The sequence below is a fragment of the Tubulanus polymorphus genome, chromosome 7 (genome assembly GCF_964204645.1).
Source record: "Tubulanus polymorphus chromosome 7, tnTubPoly1.2, whole genome shotgun sequence".
NCBI classification, from domain to species: domain Eukaryota; kingdom Metazoa; phylum Nemertea; class Palaeonemertea; order Tubulaniformes; family Tubulanidae; genus Tubulanus; species Tubulanus polymorphus.
In genome coordinates, this window is record NC_134031.1 from 13,841,219 (window position 1) to 13,862,122 (window position 20,904).

Below are 20,904 nucleotides of genomic sequence, written 5' to 3' on the forward strand. Positions count from 1 at the left end.
TTTTGTTTTGTGTTAAATGTTGGTGGAATAATTGTTTTTATAATATCTTTTTTAGTTATTTCACCATTTTTATTTTCTATTATTTTCATTTTTTCAAGCCATTGCATATATTCTGGTGTATGATCTTCTATAGAAAATATTTTAAAAATTTCATCTAGATAATTTAATTTTGGATCTATGAGAAAATCTCTAGTTTTTTCTTCACCCCATAAATTCTTTTGCCATCCACATTCAACACAAAATAACACAGCACCTTCTTGTCTTAAGGTCGCATAACTACATTGTGGGCATTTTTGTTTATAATATATTGGTAATAGATCTTCATTAAGCTCTTGGTATTTTCTTACGTTTTCTTTATGTTTTATTGTTCTATTATGTAGATTTGAATTACTTGTTGTAATAATCAATTTACAATATTTACAATAATATGTTTTTCTTGTTAATTCATTATATTGTTTTTCTAACTTTTCAACTGTTTCTTTATTATCTGGTAACGTTTTCTCATATTTTATTTTTTCTAATAAATTATTTTTTCTTTCATTGAATTCAGTTTCAAATTTATTAGAAATTTTATCTATATGTGCTTTACGAAATTGATGATTCTCCCAATCTTCTATATTTTCAGGGCTATATTTTACTTGACAAGGCTCACAGAAATGATCTTTTATATTATCCTTATCATAGAATAAGAAAGGTCTTTTCCAAATAACTTCAGGTTCAACTTCAGCAGAATTACTATCAACATTAGCCGTTGCGCCATTAATTCTACACTTCTCTGAATGTTTTTTAACATAATTTCTTGAGAATAATTTATTACATTTTGGACAGTTTATTTTAGGGGGTTTATAATTTTCATCATGTTTTTTCATATGTCGAGCCATATTACTTTTTCTTAGAAGTTCACCACAAATTTCACATGCTATCTTCTCATCCATTTATTAAGGAAAAATTTTATTAAAATTAATTTTTAGTGATGAGCGGTAATTTTTTTATGTTATAAATAATGGTAGAATTAAAAGAATACAGAATATTTGTTGATTCTAGAAGACTTACAAATTATAAATCACATAATTTATTAGTACAATTAGATAGAGAATTTAAGAATTGTGTAGATTTAAAATTAGTAAATATAAGTTTATGTAATTCTTTTTACAATATATCGGATAAAACTATTGAACATAGAGCTTTTTTAATTTTTAAAAAAGGTAAAAATGAATGGTTCTCTATATTTTTAAAACCGGGGTTATATAATTTAGATACATTAGCACAAGAAATTAATAGAAAAGCTCGAGCTAAATTAGGAAGTGATTCCAGATTTAGTATTAGAATTTTAAAAAGTGATAGTTCTAATAAAATAAAGATTAGGTTAGATAATAACGAACAATTTAAATTTACAGTAAGAAAACCTTTAGCTAAACTGTTAGGAATTAACCCAGATATTGTTACAGCATACGCAGAAGGTAGATCAAACTTAATACCTTTTACACATTTTTATATTTATTGCAATTTAATTGACCCAACAAAAACATTCGAAGCAACTAAAGATACAACATGTAATTCTAGTATATTAAACATTTTACCATTGAAGAATGTTAAACAATTTGGAACGCAAATAAATTATAATTTAGCTGAATGTGATTTCAAACCTTGTATTCCTCAATTTAATAATTTTAAATTAGAAATAAGAAATCATAATGGATACTTAATTGATTTGAATAACTTTCCTGTAATTTATGAATTAGTTATAAGATGTAGAGAGTAATTTTTCACCTATATAAATGAATATAACTGTTGGACCGAGTATATGTTTTGGATTTGATTTTAAACGTGAGAAAGAAATGAAATTTAACATGAATGATGTAATTACACACATCAAAAATATTGCATTTTCTAATGAAACAACATTTGAGTATGAAACAACAATAAATATAGAAACTTTAAATGTAGAAAAGATTACTAATTTAATTAGAGAATCTTTAAGATTTTATGAATTAGATGAAGATTTTATCATATATGATATTAAAAACATATTAACCAAAATATATGATAATCATAAAACTAGTAATAAAATAAATGTTGAAATAATCATCACTAAGTTAACTAAATATTTTGATGATAGTAATTTTTTTGATTAATAAATGAGTGATAATAAGTGGATAATAACTGGATTATATAATGGAGCATTACTATCAGTTGGAACTGTTGGTTATTCAATGGTATTAAAAAAAGTATTCAAAATGGGAAGTGTTAATGTTGATAGATTTGATATCAATGATATTTTGAAATTAACATTAGCAATTACTTTATCTAATTTAACTATTGATTACTTGGAAAAACAAAAATATATTCCTCCCATATAAATGCATAATTTTTTTGTTAAATAAATGGCTTCTGCAATTATAACTATTATAGGATCAGCAATTGTTAACGCTTTAGCATTTACTGGTGGTGGTTATTTATTTAAACATATTGATAAAAATGGATCATTAACAGAACAAAAAAGACATAATTTAGCGTTAGAGAAATATAATAAAGATGCAGAAGAATATAGAGAAAAGAGACAAAACTATATGGATTATATTAACAAAGAATTATATGATCAGAAGATTTCACATAGAGATTTTCAATCAGTTGATGATGCAATGAGTTTATATAACGCAGTAACTAATAAAGAAAAATTACATCTATACAAACCTAAATTATCAGATTATTATACCCCAAGTAAAGAACAACAGAAATATGAAATAATATGGATTTTAGGTGGAACAGTTATTGTTATATTTGTTGCTTATAAGTTTACTAATTAGTAATTTTTATTCTAAATAAATGGAAGATAAAGTTGATAGTATTGATATTATTCCTCATGATATAAATAAAACTAAATTAAAAACATATTTAGAAAAACAAATATTAGAATTTGAAAGTGACTTAAAGATAAAAAAGAAAAAATATCTAAAAAGTAAAATTATATATTATCTTATTATTAGTGGTTCGGTTACAATTAGTTCTGTAATAACATTTCTAGCAATATTCAGCCCATTAACACCTTTAGCTATATCGATTGGTGTATTAGGATTAAGTTCAAGTGTTTTAACTGGTATAAGTTCAAAATTAAATATAAAAAGTAATAAAGAAAAAATAAAATCTAATATAAAAGAAATTAATAAATTAAAGAATACACTAGATTATATAATAAGTTTAAATGGTCATATAACAGTTGAAGAAGAAGATAAATTATTAAAAGAATTAGTTAATTATTAATTTTTTAATTATATAAATGGGGTTTCCAAAAGCTTTCCAATATAATAAATCAATTAAATATAATATTCCGGCAATAGATTTTAAGAAAAATATTACATATAAAAATATAGTTTTAAATTCATTAACTAATTTAGAAATTTATGTTAATGAATCACAGTTTTTTATTTCTAAAATGGAAAATATATTTAATACATATGAAGTTACTTTTACTCGAGATGAATATCATAAATATAAAGTAAAATCTAATATGAAATATTGGCAGAATCAATTAAATTTTGCTGTTTATTGTGCAACAACAGAATGTGGAATTAGTTGGAATGATCATTTAAATAACTTAGATAAAAATTTGAAGTATTCTGATTTAAAATTAATTCACACAATATTTAGATTTCACACATATTTTCAAATCAGAATAATATTAAATGAATTAGAATGTCCTTTACCCGGGTCTAAATATTTTAAAGAATTAGATAATAATATTAATATATCCAAGTTTTATAAAATATGTAATGAATTTAATATAAATATTAATTCCGATTTTAGAGCGCATGGTAAATTGCAAGGTGTTGGTGAACAGTATGAAATAAAAAGAATTGATTATATGCATAGAATTGGAGCTTATCATAATTATAAAATTGATAATAATAATGGTTGGGTTAATTTCATTTTAGAAAATGGTGAAGGTTTTACAAAATCAGGTATACAAAGAATAAATCAATCTATTAGAACTTATTTGATATGTATTCTAGGTGCGCAAGTTGAAACAAGATCCCAAATAATTGGAAATGATAACACTTCATTCGATGCGCAAAAACAATTCAAAGTATTATTTGAAGATTCCATACATGATGATAAAAATAGATCGATTCCAGAAAACATTATAAGATATCAAAATTATTTAGATAAATCTCATGTAAGACTTAATTATTGTATAGGCCCTAATCTATTAATTATTTCTAATGATTTAGTATTAAAGATGGGAAATATAATTGGTTATAATAATCTAATTAAAACTGCAACAATAAATAATTCATTTGGATTGAATGATATAAATAAAAAGATTATTACTGCTCCAAAATTAATGGAAGGTGAAAAAAATAAAAAACACATTCAATCAACAGAAACTAAAACTAAGAATATTAAATTGGTTAATGATTCCAAAATAAAAGATTACAATACATCAGAAAATAATAGAACTGATAAAATTCAACATGATATAATTAAACTAAATGATGATAATAAATCCCATGAAAATACTAAATTAGCTATAACTTGTATAGGAATTGTAATCGGAGGAATATTATATTTTAAATTTTAATTTTTTTATTATATAAATGGCAAAAGGTGGAGTAGATTATGAAATGAAAGAAATGGGAAATAATAATGAAGGATATATTGATGATGATTATAATGATGCAGGCGCTAATCTTAATGAAACTAATATTGATAATGATGATGAATCAACATATAATTCTAATTTAGCAGATAGTGGTTCTAAAATCCCATCAACAGATGAATTTGATAGAACAAATAGAAAGAGAATAAATACTGAAAATGAAAATCCAGATTTAGCAAGACAAGAATTAGAATATAATGAATTTATTTATGATTTTAAACCTTTATTTGAAGAATCTGGTTATAATATAAATGATAGAGGCGCTAGACTTTTAGTAAAAGATTTAAAATATTTAGATGGTGAATATTATTATTATTTGGATGGTGATAATTTAAATGGTGAATATTATATTAATATCTCTTATAAAAATCAAAACAAAATATTGGCAGAATCAACTTTGCTTAAGTTAGAACCAGATAGAATTAAGAAAATTATTTATAATAATAAACTAGAAGATGTAACAAAAGAAGAAATAGATAACTTTAAAAAATTATTTAAACAAAGAATTAATGAGTTATTTGAGAAAATCTATGATAATTTAGAACCAGAAATGGAAGAGAATAGAAATCGATTAGATAAATTAAGATCTTCAACACCCGAAACATCGAGAAGAGACACTCAACCAATTGATAATGATTCAAGTCAATTACAATTACAATTACAATTAGAAAAACAAATTGATAGATTAAGAGATTCAGAAAAAGAGATGAATAGTGCTGGAATAAATCGACTGCAATATTTACTAGAAAAAGGATTACTTGATTTAACTGATGATGAATTAGAATCATTTCCTGAACAAGCACGTAGAGAAATTAAAGGTACGCAAGAATCAGCTGATAAAATTGCACATGAAAAAAGTAAAAGAGATATTAAAATTAGATTTTTAGAAAAAGATAGTACTGATAAAAATAAAGAAATAGAACAACTAAAATTAGATAGAGATAATAAAGTTATTGAAGAAATTGAATTTAAAAAAAGAAATGCATATTTAGAAAAAGAAATTGATGATTTAGAATATAACATAGAATTACAAAAAGAAGAAATTAAATTATTATTAAAATCATATGATTATAATATAAATAGATTAAAAGTTATTTTTAAAGATTTGTTGATTAAACCAAATTCTGAAATATCACTAAAAGACAGAATAAGATTATTATTTAAATTAGAAGGAATAACAATTCTTTCAATTGTAACAGCTGTAACTATGTTATTTACAACAATTGGTTTAGCAATATCAAATGCTTTGAAATCTACTCCTACTCCCACTCCCAATAAACCAGATAAACCTCCAGGTAATAATTCTATACAAGATAAAGTTAAAGATGGTTTAAAGAAATTAGCAAAATATTTATGGGAACTATCAAAGAAATCTGCTGCAGCATTGCCAGGAGTTATTGCTTCAATTGTTGGTTTTATATTGAAATCTGCAGGAAACATTATTAACTTTGCTGCTGAACATATTATTTTATTTTTAATTACAGTTGTAAGTGCTATTATTTTTGGTTTAGTAAATATGATATCAAAAAATAAATAATTAATTTTTTTGTTAAATAAATGAGTGGGAGTTATATAAGTCCTTTGAAGAATCATAGAATATCTAATGCTATTAAAGCAGAAAGATCACATCATATAATTACTCATAACCCTTCAAATATTAATCCCGATGAAACTTTATATGTTAGAATTCCTCGATTAACACAAAATACTTTTTATGTTCCAAATAGTATTTATTTATCAGCCGATATAAAAGTAATCGGTAATAATAATAATTATGTTGTTGATAATGTTGGGAGATATTTGATTAAAAAGTTAACAATAAAGATTGGTCCAGAAACAGTTTTCTCATTAGATGATTATAATTTATTTATGCACTATAAAGATTTATGGTTAACAAAAGAAAATAGAAATAATATGATATTTCAAGGAATTCAATCAGAAAACCAAAATAAATTAAGATCTGAAGCCAATAACGCAGTAGTAAATAATGGCGTAGATAATTTGATTAAAAAGATTTATGGAAGCAAATATAAAATTCCATTAGATTTTGAATTGATAAATAATAATGCGCCTTTGTATAAATACGCAATTCAAGAAGATATTATATTTGAGATAACATTTGCTCCTGTAAATGAAATTGTATTATCTAGCGTTGTTAAAGATATGGGTTATAAATTATCGAATATATGTTTAGAATATAACACAGTAACTAATGAAAATATTGCTAGCACAATTCAAACTCAATACAATCAAGGATTTTCATTATTATATGATTATATTGATAAATTTAAAACTGTAACTATTAATGCAAATGATGAAATAATTAATGAGAATATTAACTTTCCTAGAAGATCTATTAAAGGTATATTAATATTTTTTACTATTGCAACATATTCTAATGGTGCAATAAATGTTGATAATTATTATAATCCTGAAATAACAAAAGTAGAAATAACTATTGAAGGTATAGCGAATAAAATATTTTGTCAAGGAATGAGAATGATAGATCAATGGGTAGAAATTAAAAAACATTTTATGAATGAAAAAATAAAATCATTTGAAAATTGTAACATTAATCAAATTGATTATTATGCCGGTAATAAATATGCATTATGGTTAGATTTTAGAACAACTGAAGATAATTCATTACATGGTTCTGGGAAAAAACTACAAAATACAAAAGATGGAATACAATTATTTATGAAAAAGAATAAAGGAATCAAAAATTTTAAAATGCACATTTATATTATATCTGATGCGCAATTAAATATTGTAAATTCATAATTAGATAGTATTCAATATTAGAAATATAAAGTTAAAATTAAGGATATATAAATGGGTGGTAAAAAATCTCCTAATACTAAAGAACAATATTTAAGAAATTTATATTACAACCCTGAGAGTTCGGTTGCTTATTCTTCTACTAAAAATATGTGGCGTAAAGTAAAACAAGATAAATTAGATAAGATAATCCCACAAAATTTAGTTAAATATAAAGATATAAATGAATTTATGTTAGAACAACCAACATATACAACACATAAAAAAATTGTTAGAAAATATGAAACTCGTAAAACTATGGTAAGTTATGTAGATCAACAGTGGCAAGGAGATTTAATTGATATGAAAAATGTTAAGAAAGATAATGATGATTATTGGTGGTTATTGAATATAATTGATATTTTTAGTCGTTATGTATGGAGTTTCCCACTTTATAGAAAAGATGCTGTACAAACATCACATGTTTTAAGAAAATTTCTTTCGGATGATAAACTAAAACCAGAAAAAATACAATTTGATGATGGAAAAGAATTTGATAATTCACTTGTTCATGAACTCTTAGATAATCATAATATTAAATATTTTTCAACAAAATCAGATAAAAAAGCAGCAGTTGTTGAACGATTTAATAGAACATTAAGAACAAGAATGTGGAAATATTTTACAGCAAATAATACTTTTAAATGGATTGATGTTTTACCAAAATTGATAGAAGGATATAATAATTCTTATCATTCTTCTATTGGAATGAAACCTATTGATGCTAGAAAATCTGAAAATGCTGAAATTGTTTGGAATAATTTATATGGAGCATTTCTTATAGATGATTTTGGTGAACCTAAATTTAAAGTTGGTCAAAATGTTAGAATTTCTAAGTATAAAAAGATATTTGATAAAGGATACGATCGAAATTTTACTAGAGAAATATATAAAATAAAAAAGGTAATAACAACAAAACCATATGTCTATAAATTAGAAGATTTAGATGGTGAAGAAGTTGATGGCTACTTTTACGAAGAAGAATTAAGTTTAACTACTGAAAATCTAGAACAAGAATATAAAATTGAAAAAGTATTAAAAACAAAAACTATTAAAAGAAAAAAATATTCTTTAGTAAAATGGGTTGGATGGCCAGATAAATTCAATGAATGGTTATTATCAAGTAAAATTAAAAATATATAAATGAATAAGGAATTATTCATATTTGAGCCTCATAATATGTTAATTTCTGGCGTAACAAATTGTGGAAAAACTTATTTTATATTACATTTATTAGAAACTGTTTATGAAAACTATTTTGATAATATAGTATTATTTTGTCCAACATATGAATTTAATCAAACTTATGATAGAAATATTACTAGGAATAATAAATTTATTATATTAGATCCTAAAACAGTAAAAGAAAATTTAGATAATTGTATTAAAATAGCAATTGATATTTATAAAGGATCAAATACATTATTTATCATAGATGATTGTGCTAATCTACATGATTCAAAAGTTAGAGAAAGTGAGTTATGCTATTTAGCTTTCTCTGGGAGACATTTTGGGATAACAACTTGGGTTTTAAATCAAAAATATAATTCAATTGTTAAAGACTTTAGAGAAAACATTAGATTTCTAGTTTTATTCTACAATAAAGATAGAAAATCAATGAAAAATGCACTTGAGGAAAATGATATTATTCCACATGATTTACATAATGAATATATGGATGAGTTGAAAAATATTAAAAGATCAAAATTACTATTTAGATTACAACACCCATTTAAATATGAATTTATTTAAATTCAATTAGTTTGTTAATCTAGTTGAATTCTAGTTATTGGTAGTTGTAACAAAAATCAAATAGATTTAACAATATTTTAACTAGCTTGTTAATCTATTTTAATTCTAGTTACATTCTAGTTGAATTCTAGTTGTTAGTAGTTGAAACAAAAATCAACTAGATTTAACTAGAAATAAACAAAAACAACAATATTTCAACTAGCTTGTTAATCTAGTTGAATTCTAGTTACATTCTAGTTAAATTCTAGTTGCAACATCACACAATTAATTTTTTTGTTATATAAATGGTAGGTGAAAAGAAAATAAAATCTAAAAATGGTGATGTTCCAATTGAAAAAACTTTAGATAATTTAGGAATAACAGAAACAAAATTAACTCCAGATGATGGTGTTTTAAATAATGTTACAACAAATAATAATTATGAATATTATCTTTATTGTAAACATCAATTAGAAATATTAATAGCATCTGGAAAATGTAAAAATTTTGTCAGTAAAAATTTAACTTATAATGAATTAGACACAATGAAATCAGATGAAATTATTAGATTATTTAAGATTTATGAAGCCGCGAGAACAGCTAGAATTAATGACGCGATATCATAAAATGTAGTAAAAGGTTATAGTAAATTATGTAATTATATACTACCAATTGAAAATGAAAATAGATTATATTCCGATTTAAAAAATGACTATTTAGTTATGACTGAATTAAATAAATGGATTGGATATTTATCATTTCAATTAGGTGGATTTATGACATTATTATCAACTGGAGTTATAACATTTTCAAATATTGAAAGTAAAAATATTTCTATAATAAATGAGCGAGGTGAAAGAAGTGAAGGAATTAACTGTGAAGAAAAAACCGAGAACTCAGAAACAAATTGAATGGTCTCGACAATTAGGAATTAAATCACAAGAATATAAAAAAGCTGTAAAAGAAAAAATAAGTAATAAAAATGTTAATAAAAATGGTGAAAATATTGTTATTTCTACTCCTTCTAATAATAGAATATTTGATAAATGTCTATATTCTACAGTTGGATTTGTAATTGTATTCATTTTGATTGGGTGTAATTGGTATAAGAAATCAAATAAAATTCATGATATTAATAATTCTGAAACAAATGCTATCAAAAATGAAAATACTTCTGAAATTCCAAAATTGATAATAAAAAAAATGGATTAATATTTTAGAAAAAAAGCAAAAAAAATAATTTTTTTTAATTAATTGAATATTAATTGAATATCTCACTACTTTTGTCTATCTATGCGGAGCAATTAAATTGTCCAGATAAGTCATTTCGGATTCTAGATATTCATTATTTTTATTATTTTATTTTGTTTTTACTTGAATATTGTATTACAGTCGTTTCTTATTATTAGTTTTTTCTTAAATTGAAAGATGGCAGCACTGGGTGTGATGCTAAAATGAATATTTGAATTTGAATTTGAATTTGTTAATCAATTAACATAGTAATTGATCACTAATTTGATTAAAAATTATATCATAATGAAGTTAAAAATACATAATTCATTTATCAGTTTCATTCTTACATTCTTTTCATTCAGAATAATTTATAATTTCAAATTTCACATATTTTTTTAACACCAACAACATTTACTTAGGTGTTTTAGCTAAGTATATAAGGTAATTCATTCAACCACTAGAGTGCCGCCGGGCTTGGCTTGCAGGGGCATTTCGAAAATGCACCTTTGCTCCGTGGTTCTCCTTCAGTTTCGACTTTCGATCCTCCTTTCGGGGGTAAGGGGTTGATAGGAAATGCATCAGGCGCCTTTAATATAATGTGTTTCCTGTCAACCATTGAAGGAGAATTGGTGAGGTGTGGGTCACAGGGGTGTAAGTAGAAGTGCTTGGGGATAGGTATCTCGTGGCGCCTCTCAATAACGGGATGCTTATCCCCTAAAAACTCTGCGAGTCAAGACGGGTGGTTTTGCTAAAACTTACCATAAAAACATTGAAATATTCCTTTTAATCACGATAGAATGATGACTATCCTCCTGTTGTCACGGTTGAGCTAATTTAAATAAACCTCGTTTTCAGCAACTAATGAAAACGTAGTAATTCAATACCAGCTAACTGGCTTGTGTGTGTTGTATGTACTGTGTGCTTATTATATAACAACAACGTTGTGCAACACCTGTTTGATTGATAAATATTCAAATGAAGCACTCTCTTACAATAATATGTAACAGATGTACTGTATGATTATAGTTGTTTATAAAACGACTAAGGTCATTTTGGATTCTAGATATTCATTATTTTTATTTCTTATTTAATCAACAATTTCTAAATCATGATGACCGTCTTCATTTTTCCCATGATATATTATTTTAAATCCTACTAAATCTTTCAATTCCTCCATACTCAATGAAACCCATTTATCGGGTAAAAACACTTTAAATTCTCGTGATGTACTAACATTACAGTAGCTTAAATTAGCTGATACTTTCTCTCCATATTTAGTTTTTATCTTTTCTAATTTCAATATTTTATGTTCAATTTCTTTTGTAACATCAACTAACTTTTTTATTTCAAATTGTTTTTTTGCTGGTTTTATTCTGTTATTTATTGTTGCTAAGAATGCTTTTCTATCTCCCATTTATTAGGAAAAAAAATTACTTGTGGTGATGAGTGGTGTCTCGCCCTCACGCCCTCTGGCCTGAAACCCCACTTTTCTAATTACTTATAATCGAACTTTCGATCTAATGCTACGACATGGACCCGTGCATAAATATCGTTTTAGAGTCAAATGATCGACCCTGATTCCTCCCCCCCCCCCCCAATTTATATCTTCTTGAGTAGGTGCATGCACCCGTAGGTCATAGTTTTTTCATACTCTTCCATTGGTATGACTGGTGACATAGTAATGCAATTAGAAGAATCAATTAGTCAATTCCCACATTTTGAAAGACTTTTATAATGCGAGACTGTGCGCGGCAGCACAGGCAGTTAGCGCGATTGGCTTGGGATACATGCGTTACTGGTTTCTTCGAAAGTTCCACTTGGGCCCAATGGAATGAAGGTTTGAACCAGATTTGATGCGATATCACTTTCGATGGCACTATTTGGGTTTTGCGCTGTGATAGATGGCTGCGCTATTTGCGTACGGTTTCACTTTCACAAAGGCAATATTTCGAATATTTCCCCAGGTTTTATACGTACGGTTCGGACGGAGTTTCAATGCGCACTTATTCTTTTCCAGTATTTAGTATCAATTTTTTCTAGTTTTTCAATATGATATTCATCATCTTTTGATAATTTATCTAATTTTTTAAATGTAAATTCTAATTTTTAGGCGCGAATCTTGCATTTAATTTATTCAATTTCTTTGATTTCATTGCTTTTCCCTTTGGTTTGTTTCCTCTGCATTTATAAAGAAAGAAATTAACCTACCCTACCTCATTTCTACGTATTTTACCTACCGTACCTCATGCATATCTACCTAAATATATTTTAATCGAATTAGATTTATCAAATTCAATACAACATTTACAATTCTTGATATTTTATATTGAATTATATAACGAATTAAAGGCAATAACTGCTTACATTGATCACAATATTTATAATCATTTTTAGCCCACTTGCGACTTAAGCCTATTGCGTTCACTTTTCGTCCGTCTGTCCGTAGACGGAATCCAGTTATTTTGGGAAGTTTTGAAGACGCTTCAAGGTAATGTCTTGATATTTGGGTTAAACATGTATCTACACTAGACACATCTTCAACCCAAAAACTGGCCCTGTCAGAATCAAGATGGCCGACTGGCAGCCATTGTTGTTCGTCAACATCAGCACTTTTTACACAGTTTTGAACTTTTTGAGGAAAATTTTGTAGACGCATTGATCAATTAGCTTGATCTGTCGTATATATTTGAATCTTCCAAAAGCCCATTCCAGCGTAAGAAAAATTGGGTCGATCGGACTCAAGATGGCCGTCCTATGACATTTTTAGTGGCCAAAATTGTCGATTTTGGCCCGAATTCTGAGTCCTGAAGCTTCCTACTGGTTTGCCATTTCTCATTGCAATTTGTCATTGGTACTCTTTGGAAAGGGATGTTTTATACCTGAGAGACAGGTACGTATTTTTGATCAGCCAATCATGACGCCATTGGCGGCCATCTTGGTGTTGTCAGTACTCTTTCGTAGGTGGAAAAACGTTTTTTGACATTATATTGATACCTAAGCATATTTTGTTACCACTGGTTTTAAGGACATTATTATATTTTATATGGTCACCAGGGCGCGTTGAATAGTAGAATAATTTAGTATTTCCTTATTAGATTGGTACCTAGGCATATTTTGTTACCATGATCGATTACAAATTTGTTGCTTATGACATGTTCTATGATTGTGGTTAGTTTCAAGGTCATTGGGTTTCGCATATGGTCACCACGGGGCGTTGAATAGTAGAATTACTTAGTATTTCCATATTAAAATGGTAACGAGGCATATTTTTTATCACAATCAATTACAAAATCTGCTGACACGTTCTATGATTGTGGTGAGTTTCAAGGTCATTAGTTTTTGTATATGGTATATGAGTAATTAGAAAAGTGGGGTTTCAGATCAGAGGGCGAGAGGGCGAGACACCACTCATCACCACAAGTAATTTTTTTTTTCCTACTCATCACCACAAGTAATTTTTTTTCCTAATAAATGGGAGATAGAAAAGCATTCTTAGCAACAATAAATAACAGAATAAAACCAGCAAAAAAACAATTTGAAATAAAAAAGTTAGTTGATGTTACAAAAGAAATTGAACATAAAATATTGAAATTAGAAAAGATAAAAACTAAATATGGAGAGAAAGTATCAGCTAATTTAAGCTACTGTAATGTTAGTACATCACGAGAATTTAAAGTGTTTTTACCTGATAAATGGGTTTCATTGAGTACGGAGGAATTGAAAGATTTAGTAGGATTTAAAATAATATATCATGGGAAAAATGAAGACGGTCATCATGATTTAGAAATTGTTGATTAAATTTAAAAAAAAATAAATTAATAAAAATAATGAATATCTAGAATCCGAAATGACTTATCTGGACAATTTAATTGCTCCACATAGATAGACAAAAGTAGTGAGATATTCAATTAATATTCAATTAATTAAAAAAAATTATTTTTTTTTTGCTTTTTTTCTAAAATATTAATCCATTTTTTTATTATCAATTTTGGAATTTCAGAAGTACTTTCATTTTTGATAGCAGTTGGTTCAGAATTACTAATATCATGAATTTTATTTGATTTCTTATACCAATTACACCCAATCAAAATGAATACAATTACAAATCCAACTGTAAAATATAAATATTTATCAAATATTCTACTATCAGAAGGAGTAGAAATAACAATATTTTCACCATTTTTATTAACATTTTTATTACTTATTTTTTCTTTTACAGCTTTTTTATATTCTTGTGATTTAATTCCTAATTGTCGAGACCATTCAATTTGTTTCTGAGTTCTCGGTTTTTTCTTCACAGTTAATTCCTTCACTTCTTTCACTTCGCTCATTTATTATAGAAATATTTTTTACTTTCAATATTTGAAAATGTTATAACCCCAGTTGATAATAATGTCATAAATCCACCTAATTGAAATGATAAATATCCAATCCATTTATTTAATTCAGTCATAACTAAATAATCATTTTTTAAATCGGAATATAATCTATTTTCATCTACAATTGGTAGTATATAATTACATAATTTACTATAACCTTTTACTACATTTTCTGATATCGCGTCATTAATTTTAGCTGTTCTCGCGGCTTCATAAATCTTAAATAATCTAATAATTTCAACTGATTTCATTGTATCTAATTCATTATAAGTTAAATTTTTATCAACAAATTTTTTACATTTTCCAGATGCTATTAATATTTCTAATTGATGTTTGCAATAAAGATAATATTCATAATTATTATTTGTTGTAACATTATTTAAAGCACCATCATCTGGAGTTAATTTTGTTTCTGTTATTCCTAAATTATCTAAAGTTTTTTCAATTGGAACATCACCATTTTTAGATTTTATTTTCTTTTCACCTCCCATTTATAAAACAAATAAATTAGTTGTGTTGTTGCAACTAGAATTCAACTAGAATTCAACTAGAATGTAACTAGAATTCAACTAGATTAACAAGCTAGTTGAAATATTGTTGTTTTTGTTTATTTCTTGTTAAATCTAGTTGATTTTTGTTTCAACTACTAACAACTAGAATTCAACTAGAATGTAACTAGAATTAGACTAGATTGACAAGCTAGTTAAAATATTGTTAAATCTAGTTGATTTTTGTTACAACTACCAATAACTAGAATTCAACTAGAATTCAATTAGATTAACAAGCTAGTTGAATTTAAATAAATTCATATTTAAATGGGTGTTGTAATCTAAATAGTAATTTTGATCTTTTAATATTTTTCAACTTATCCATATATTCATTATGTAAATCATGTGGAATAATATCATTTTCCTCAAGTGCATTTTTCATTGATTTTCTATCTTTATTGTAGAATAAAACTAGAAATCTTATATTCTCTCTAAAATCTTTCACAATTGAATTATATTTTTGATTTAAAACCCAAGTTGTTATCCCAAAATGTCTCCCAGAGAAAGCTAAATAGCATAACTCACTTTCTCTAATTTTTGAATCATGTAAATTTGCACAATCATCTATGATAAATAATGTATTTGATCCTTTATAAATATCAATTGCTATTTTTATACAATTATCTAAATTTTCTTTTACTGTTTTAGGATCTAATATAATAAATTTATTATTCCTAGTAATATTTCTATCATAAGTTTGATTAAATTCATATGTTGGACAAAATAATACTATATTATCAAAATAGTTTTTGTAAACAGTTTCTAATAAATTTAATATGAAATAAGTTTTTCCACAATTTGTTACGCCAGAAATTAACATATTATGAGGCTCAAATATGAATAATTCCTTATTCATTTATATATTTTTAATTTTACTTGATAATATCCATTCATTGAATTTATCTGGCCATCCAACCCATTTTACTAAAGAATATTTTTTTCTTTTAATAGTTTTTGTTTTTAGTACTTTTTCAATTTTATATTCTTGTTCTATATTTTCAGTAGTTAAACTTAATTCTTCTTCATAAAAATATCCATCAACTTCTTCACCATCTAAATCTTCTAATTTATAGACATATGGTTTAGTTGTTATTACCTTTTTTATTTTATATATTTCTCTAGTAAAATTTCGATCGTATCCTTTATCAAATATCTTTTTATACTTAGAAATTCTAACATTTTGACCAACTTTAAATTTAGGTTCACCAAAATCATCTACAAGAAATGCTCCATATAAATTATTCCAAACAATTTCAGCATTTTCAGGTTTTCTAGCATCAATAGGTTTCATTCCAATAGAAGAATGATAAGAATTATTATATCCTTCTATCAATTTTGGTAAAACATCAATCCATTTAAAAGTATTATTTGCTGTAAAATATTTCCACATTCTTGTTCTTAATGTTCTATTAAATCGTTCAACAACTGCTGCTTTTTTATCCGATTTTGTTGAAAAATATTTAATATTATGAAAATCTAAAAGTCCATGAACAAGTGAATTATCAAATTCTTTTCCATCATCAAATTGTATTTTTTCTGGTTTTAGTTTATCATCCGAAAGAAATTTTCTTAAAACATTTGATGTTTGTACAGCATCTTTTCTATAAAGTGGGAAACTCCATACATAACGACTAAAAATATCAATTATATTCAATAACCACCAATAATCATCATTATCTTTCTTAACATTTTTCATATCAATTAAATCTCCTTGCCACTGTTGATCTACATAACTTACCATAGTTTTACGAGTTTTATATTTTCTAACAATTTTTTTATGTGTTGTATATGTTGGTTGTTCTAACATAAATTCATTTATATCTTTATATTTAACTAAATTTTGTGGGATTATCTTATCTAATTTATCTTGTTTTACTTTACGCCATATATTTTTAGTAGAAGAATAAGCAACCGAACTCTCAGGGTTGTAATATAAATTTCTTAAATATTGTTCTTTAATATTAGGAGTTTTTTTACCACTCATTTATATATCCTTAATTTTAACTTTATATTTCTAATATTGAATACTATCTAATTGTGAATTTACAATATTTAATTGTGCGTCAGATATAATATAAATATGCATTTTAAAATTTTTGATTCCTTTATTCTTTTTCATGAATAATTGTATTCCATCTTTTGTATTTTGTAGTTTTTTTCCAGAACCATGTAATGAATTATCTTCAGTTGTTCTAAAATCTAACCATAATGCATATTTATTACCGGTATAATAATCAATTTGATTAATATTACAATTTTCAAATGATTTTATTTTTTCATTCATAAAATGTTTTTTAATTTCTACCCATTGATCAATCATTCTCATTCCTTGACAAAATATTTTATTCGCTATTCCTTCGATAGTTATTTCTACTTTTGTTATTTCAGGATTATAATAATTATCAACATTTATTGCGCCATTAGTATACGTTCCAATGGTAAAAAATATTAATATACCTTTAATAGATCTTCTAGGGAAGTTAATATTCACATTAATTATTTCATCATTTGCATTAATAGTTACAGTTTTAAATTTATCAATATAATCATATAATAATGAAAACCCTTGATTATATTTAGTTTGAATTATACTTGAAATATTTTCATCAGTTACTATATCATATTCTAAACATATATTCGATAATTTATAACTCATATCTTTATTAACGCTAGATATTACGATTTCATTTACAGGAGCAAATGTTATCTCAAATATAATATCTTCTTGAATTGCGTATTTATATAAAGGTGCATTATTATTTATCAATTCAAAGTCTAATGGAATTTTATATTTGCTTCCATATATACTTTTTATCAATTTATCTACATCATTTGTTAATATTGCGCTATTAGCTTCTGATCTTAATTTATTTTGGTTTTCTGATTGAATACCCTGAAATATCATATTATTTCTATTTTCTTTAGTTAACCATAAATCTTTATAATGCATAAATAAATTATAATCATCTAATGAGAAAACTGTTTCCGGACCAATCTTTATTGTTAACTTTTTAATCAAATATCTTCCAACATTATCAACGACATAATTATTATTATTACCGATTACTTTTATATCGGCTGATAAATAAATACTATTTGGAACATAAAAAGTATTTTGTGTTAATCTAGGGATTTTAACGTATAAAGTTTCATCGGGATTAATATTTGAAGGGTTATGAGTAATTATATGATGTGATCTTTCTGCTTTAATAGCATTAGATATTCTATGATTCTTCGAAGGACTTATATAACTCCCACTCATTTATTTAACAAAAAAATTAATTATTTATTTTTTGATATCATGGTTTACTTGATATTTTTTGATATCATGGTTTACTTGATATTTTTTGATATCATATTCACTAACCCAAAAATAATAGCACTAACAACTGTGATTAAAAATAAAATAATATGTTCAGCAGCAAAGTTAAGAATATTCCCAGCAGATTTCAATATAAAACCAACAATTGAAGCAATAACTCCTGGCAATGCTAAATATTTTGCTAATTTCTTTAAACCATCCTTAACTTTATCTTGTATAGAATTATTGCCTGGAGGTTTATCTGGTTTATTTGGAGTAGGAGTAGATTTCAAAGCATTTGATATTGCTAAACCAATTGTTGTGAATAACATAGTTACAGCTGTTAGAATTGAAAGAATTGTTATTCCTTCTAATTTAAATAATAACTTTATTCTATCTTTCAATGATATTTCAGAATTTGGTTTTATCAACAAATCTTTAAAAATAACTTTTAATCTATTTATATTATAATCATACGATTTTAACGATAATTTAATTTCTTCTTTTTGTAATTCTATGTTATATTCTAAATCATCTTTTTCTTTTTCTAAACGTAACTCTTTTTGCCTATATTCTATTTCATCAATTACTTGATGATCTAAATCAGACTTTAATTGTTCTATTTCTTTATTTTTATCAGTTAATTCTTTTTCTAAAGTTCTAATTTTAAAATCTCTTATACTTTTATTATGTGCAATTTTATCAGATGCAAGTCTTATACTAATCTCTAATTGCTTTATCAGAAAATATATCTAAATCTTCTAATTCTTGATCTGTTGCATCAAGTAATCCCTTCGGTAAAAGTTTTTCAGTTTGAACTTCTCTTGAATTAGGTCTACTAGTTTTGGAAGTTTTATCTTCTTTAGGAATTGTTTCTGGTTCTAAATTTTCATTAATTATCTTCAAAAAATCATTATTTCTTCGATTAAATTCTCTTCTATTTTGATTTATCTCTTCTTCTGTAACATCAGTTATAACATCATTATTGATTTTTTTAATTCTAGATTGTTCTAATTTAATAAAAGTTGATTTTGTTATTATTTTATCAAGACTTTTATTAGAAGAAATCTTAAAATAATAGTCATCTTTCAAATGCCAATAATAATCACCATTTAAATATTTCAAATCTTTTACTAAATAATTCACACCTTTATTTGTTATATTGAATCCAGATTTTTCTAATATTGGTTTGAATTTATCTGTTAATTCGTCATATTCTAGTTCTTTTTTCATTAAATCTGGATTTTCATTTTCAATGTCCAATCTTGAACGTGCTTTATTAACATATTCATTGGTATCAGGTCTTGCTAAATTAGAATTATATGCTGTTTCATTTTCGTTACTGAAACTTGTTTCATCAAAATCAGGTGGTTGTTCATCAGTTATACCAGGTTCATCAAAAGGATCCATTCCAATATCTTCTCCACCTTCTACTTCCATTTATATAATAAAAAAATTAAAATTTAAAATATAATATTCCTCCGATTACAATTCCTATACAAGTTATAGCTAATTTAGTATTTTCATGGGATTTATTATCATCATTTAGTTTAATTATATCATGTTGAATTTTATCAGTTTTTATATCTTCTGATGTATTGTAATCTTTTATTTTAGAATCATTATTTAATTTAATATTCTTAGTTTTAGTTTCTGTTGATTGAATATGTTTTTTATTTTTTTCACCTTCCATTAATTTTGGAGCAGTGATAATCTTTTTATTTATATCATTTAACCCAAATGAATTATTTATTGTTGCAGTTTTAATTAGATTATTATAACCAATTATATTTCCCATCTTCAATACTAAATCCTTAGAAATAATTAATAGATTAGGGCCTATACAATAATTAAGTCTTACATGAGATTTATCTAAATAATTTTGATATCTTATAATGTTTTCTGGAATCGATCTATTTTTATCATTATGAATTGAATCTTCAAATAAAACTTTAAACTGTTTCTGCGCATCGAATGAAGTGTTATCATTTCCAATTATTGGGGATCTTGTTTCAACTTGAGCGCCTAAAATACATATCAAATAAATTCTAATAGATTGATTTATTCTTTGTATACCTGATTTTGTAAAACCTTCACCATTTTCTAAAATGAAATTAACCCAACTATTATTATTATCAATTTTATAATTATGATAAGCTCCAATTCTATGCATATAATCAATTCTTTTTATTTCATACTCTTCACCAACACCTTGCAATTTACCATGCGCTCTAA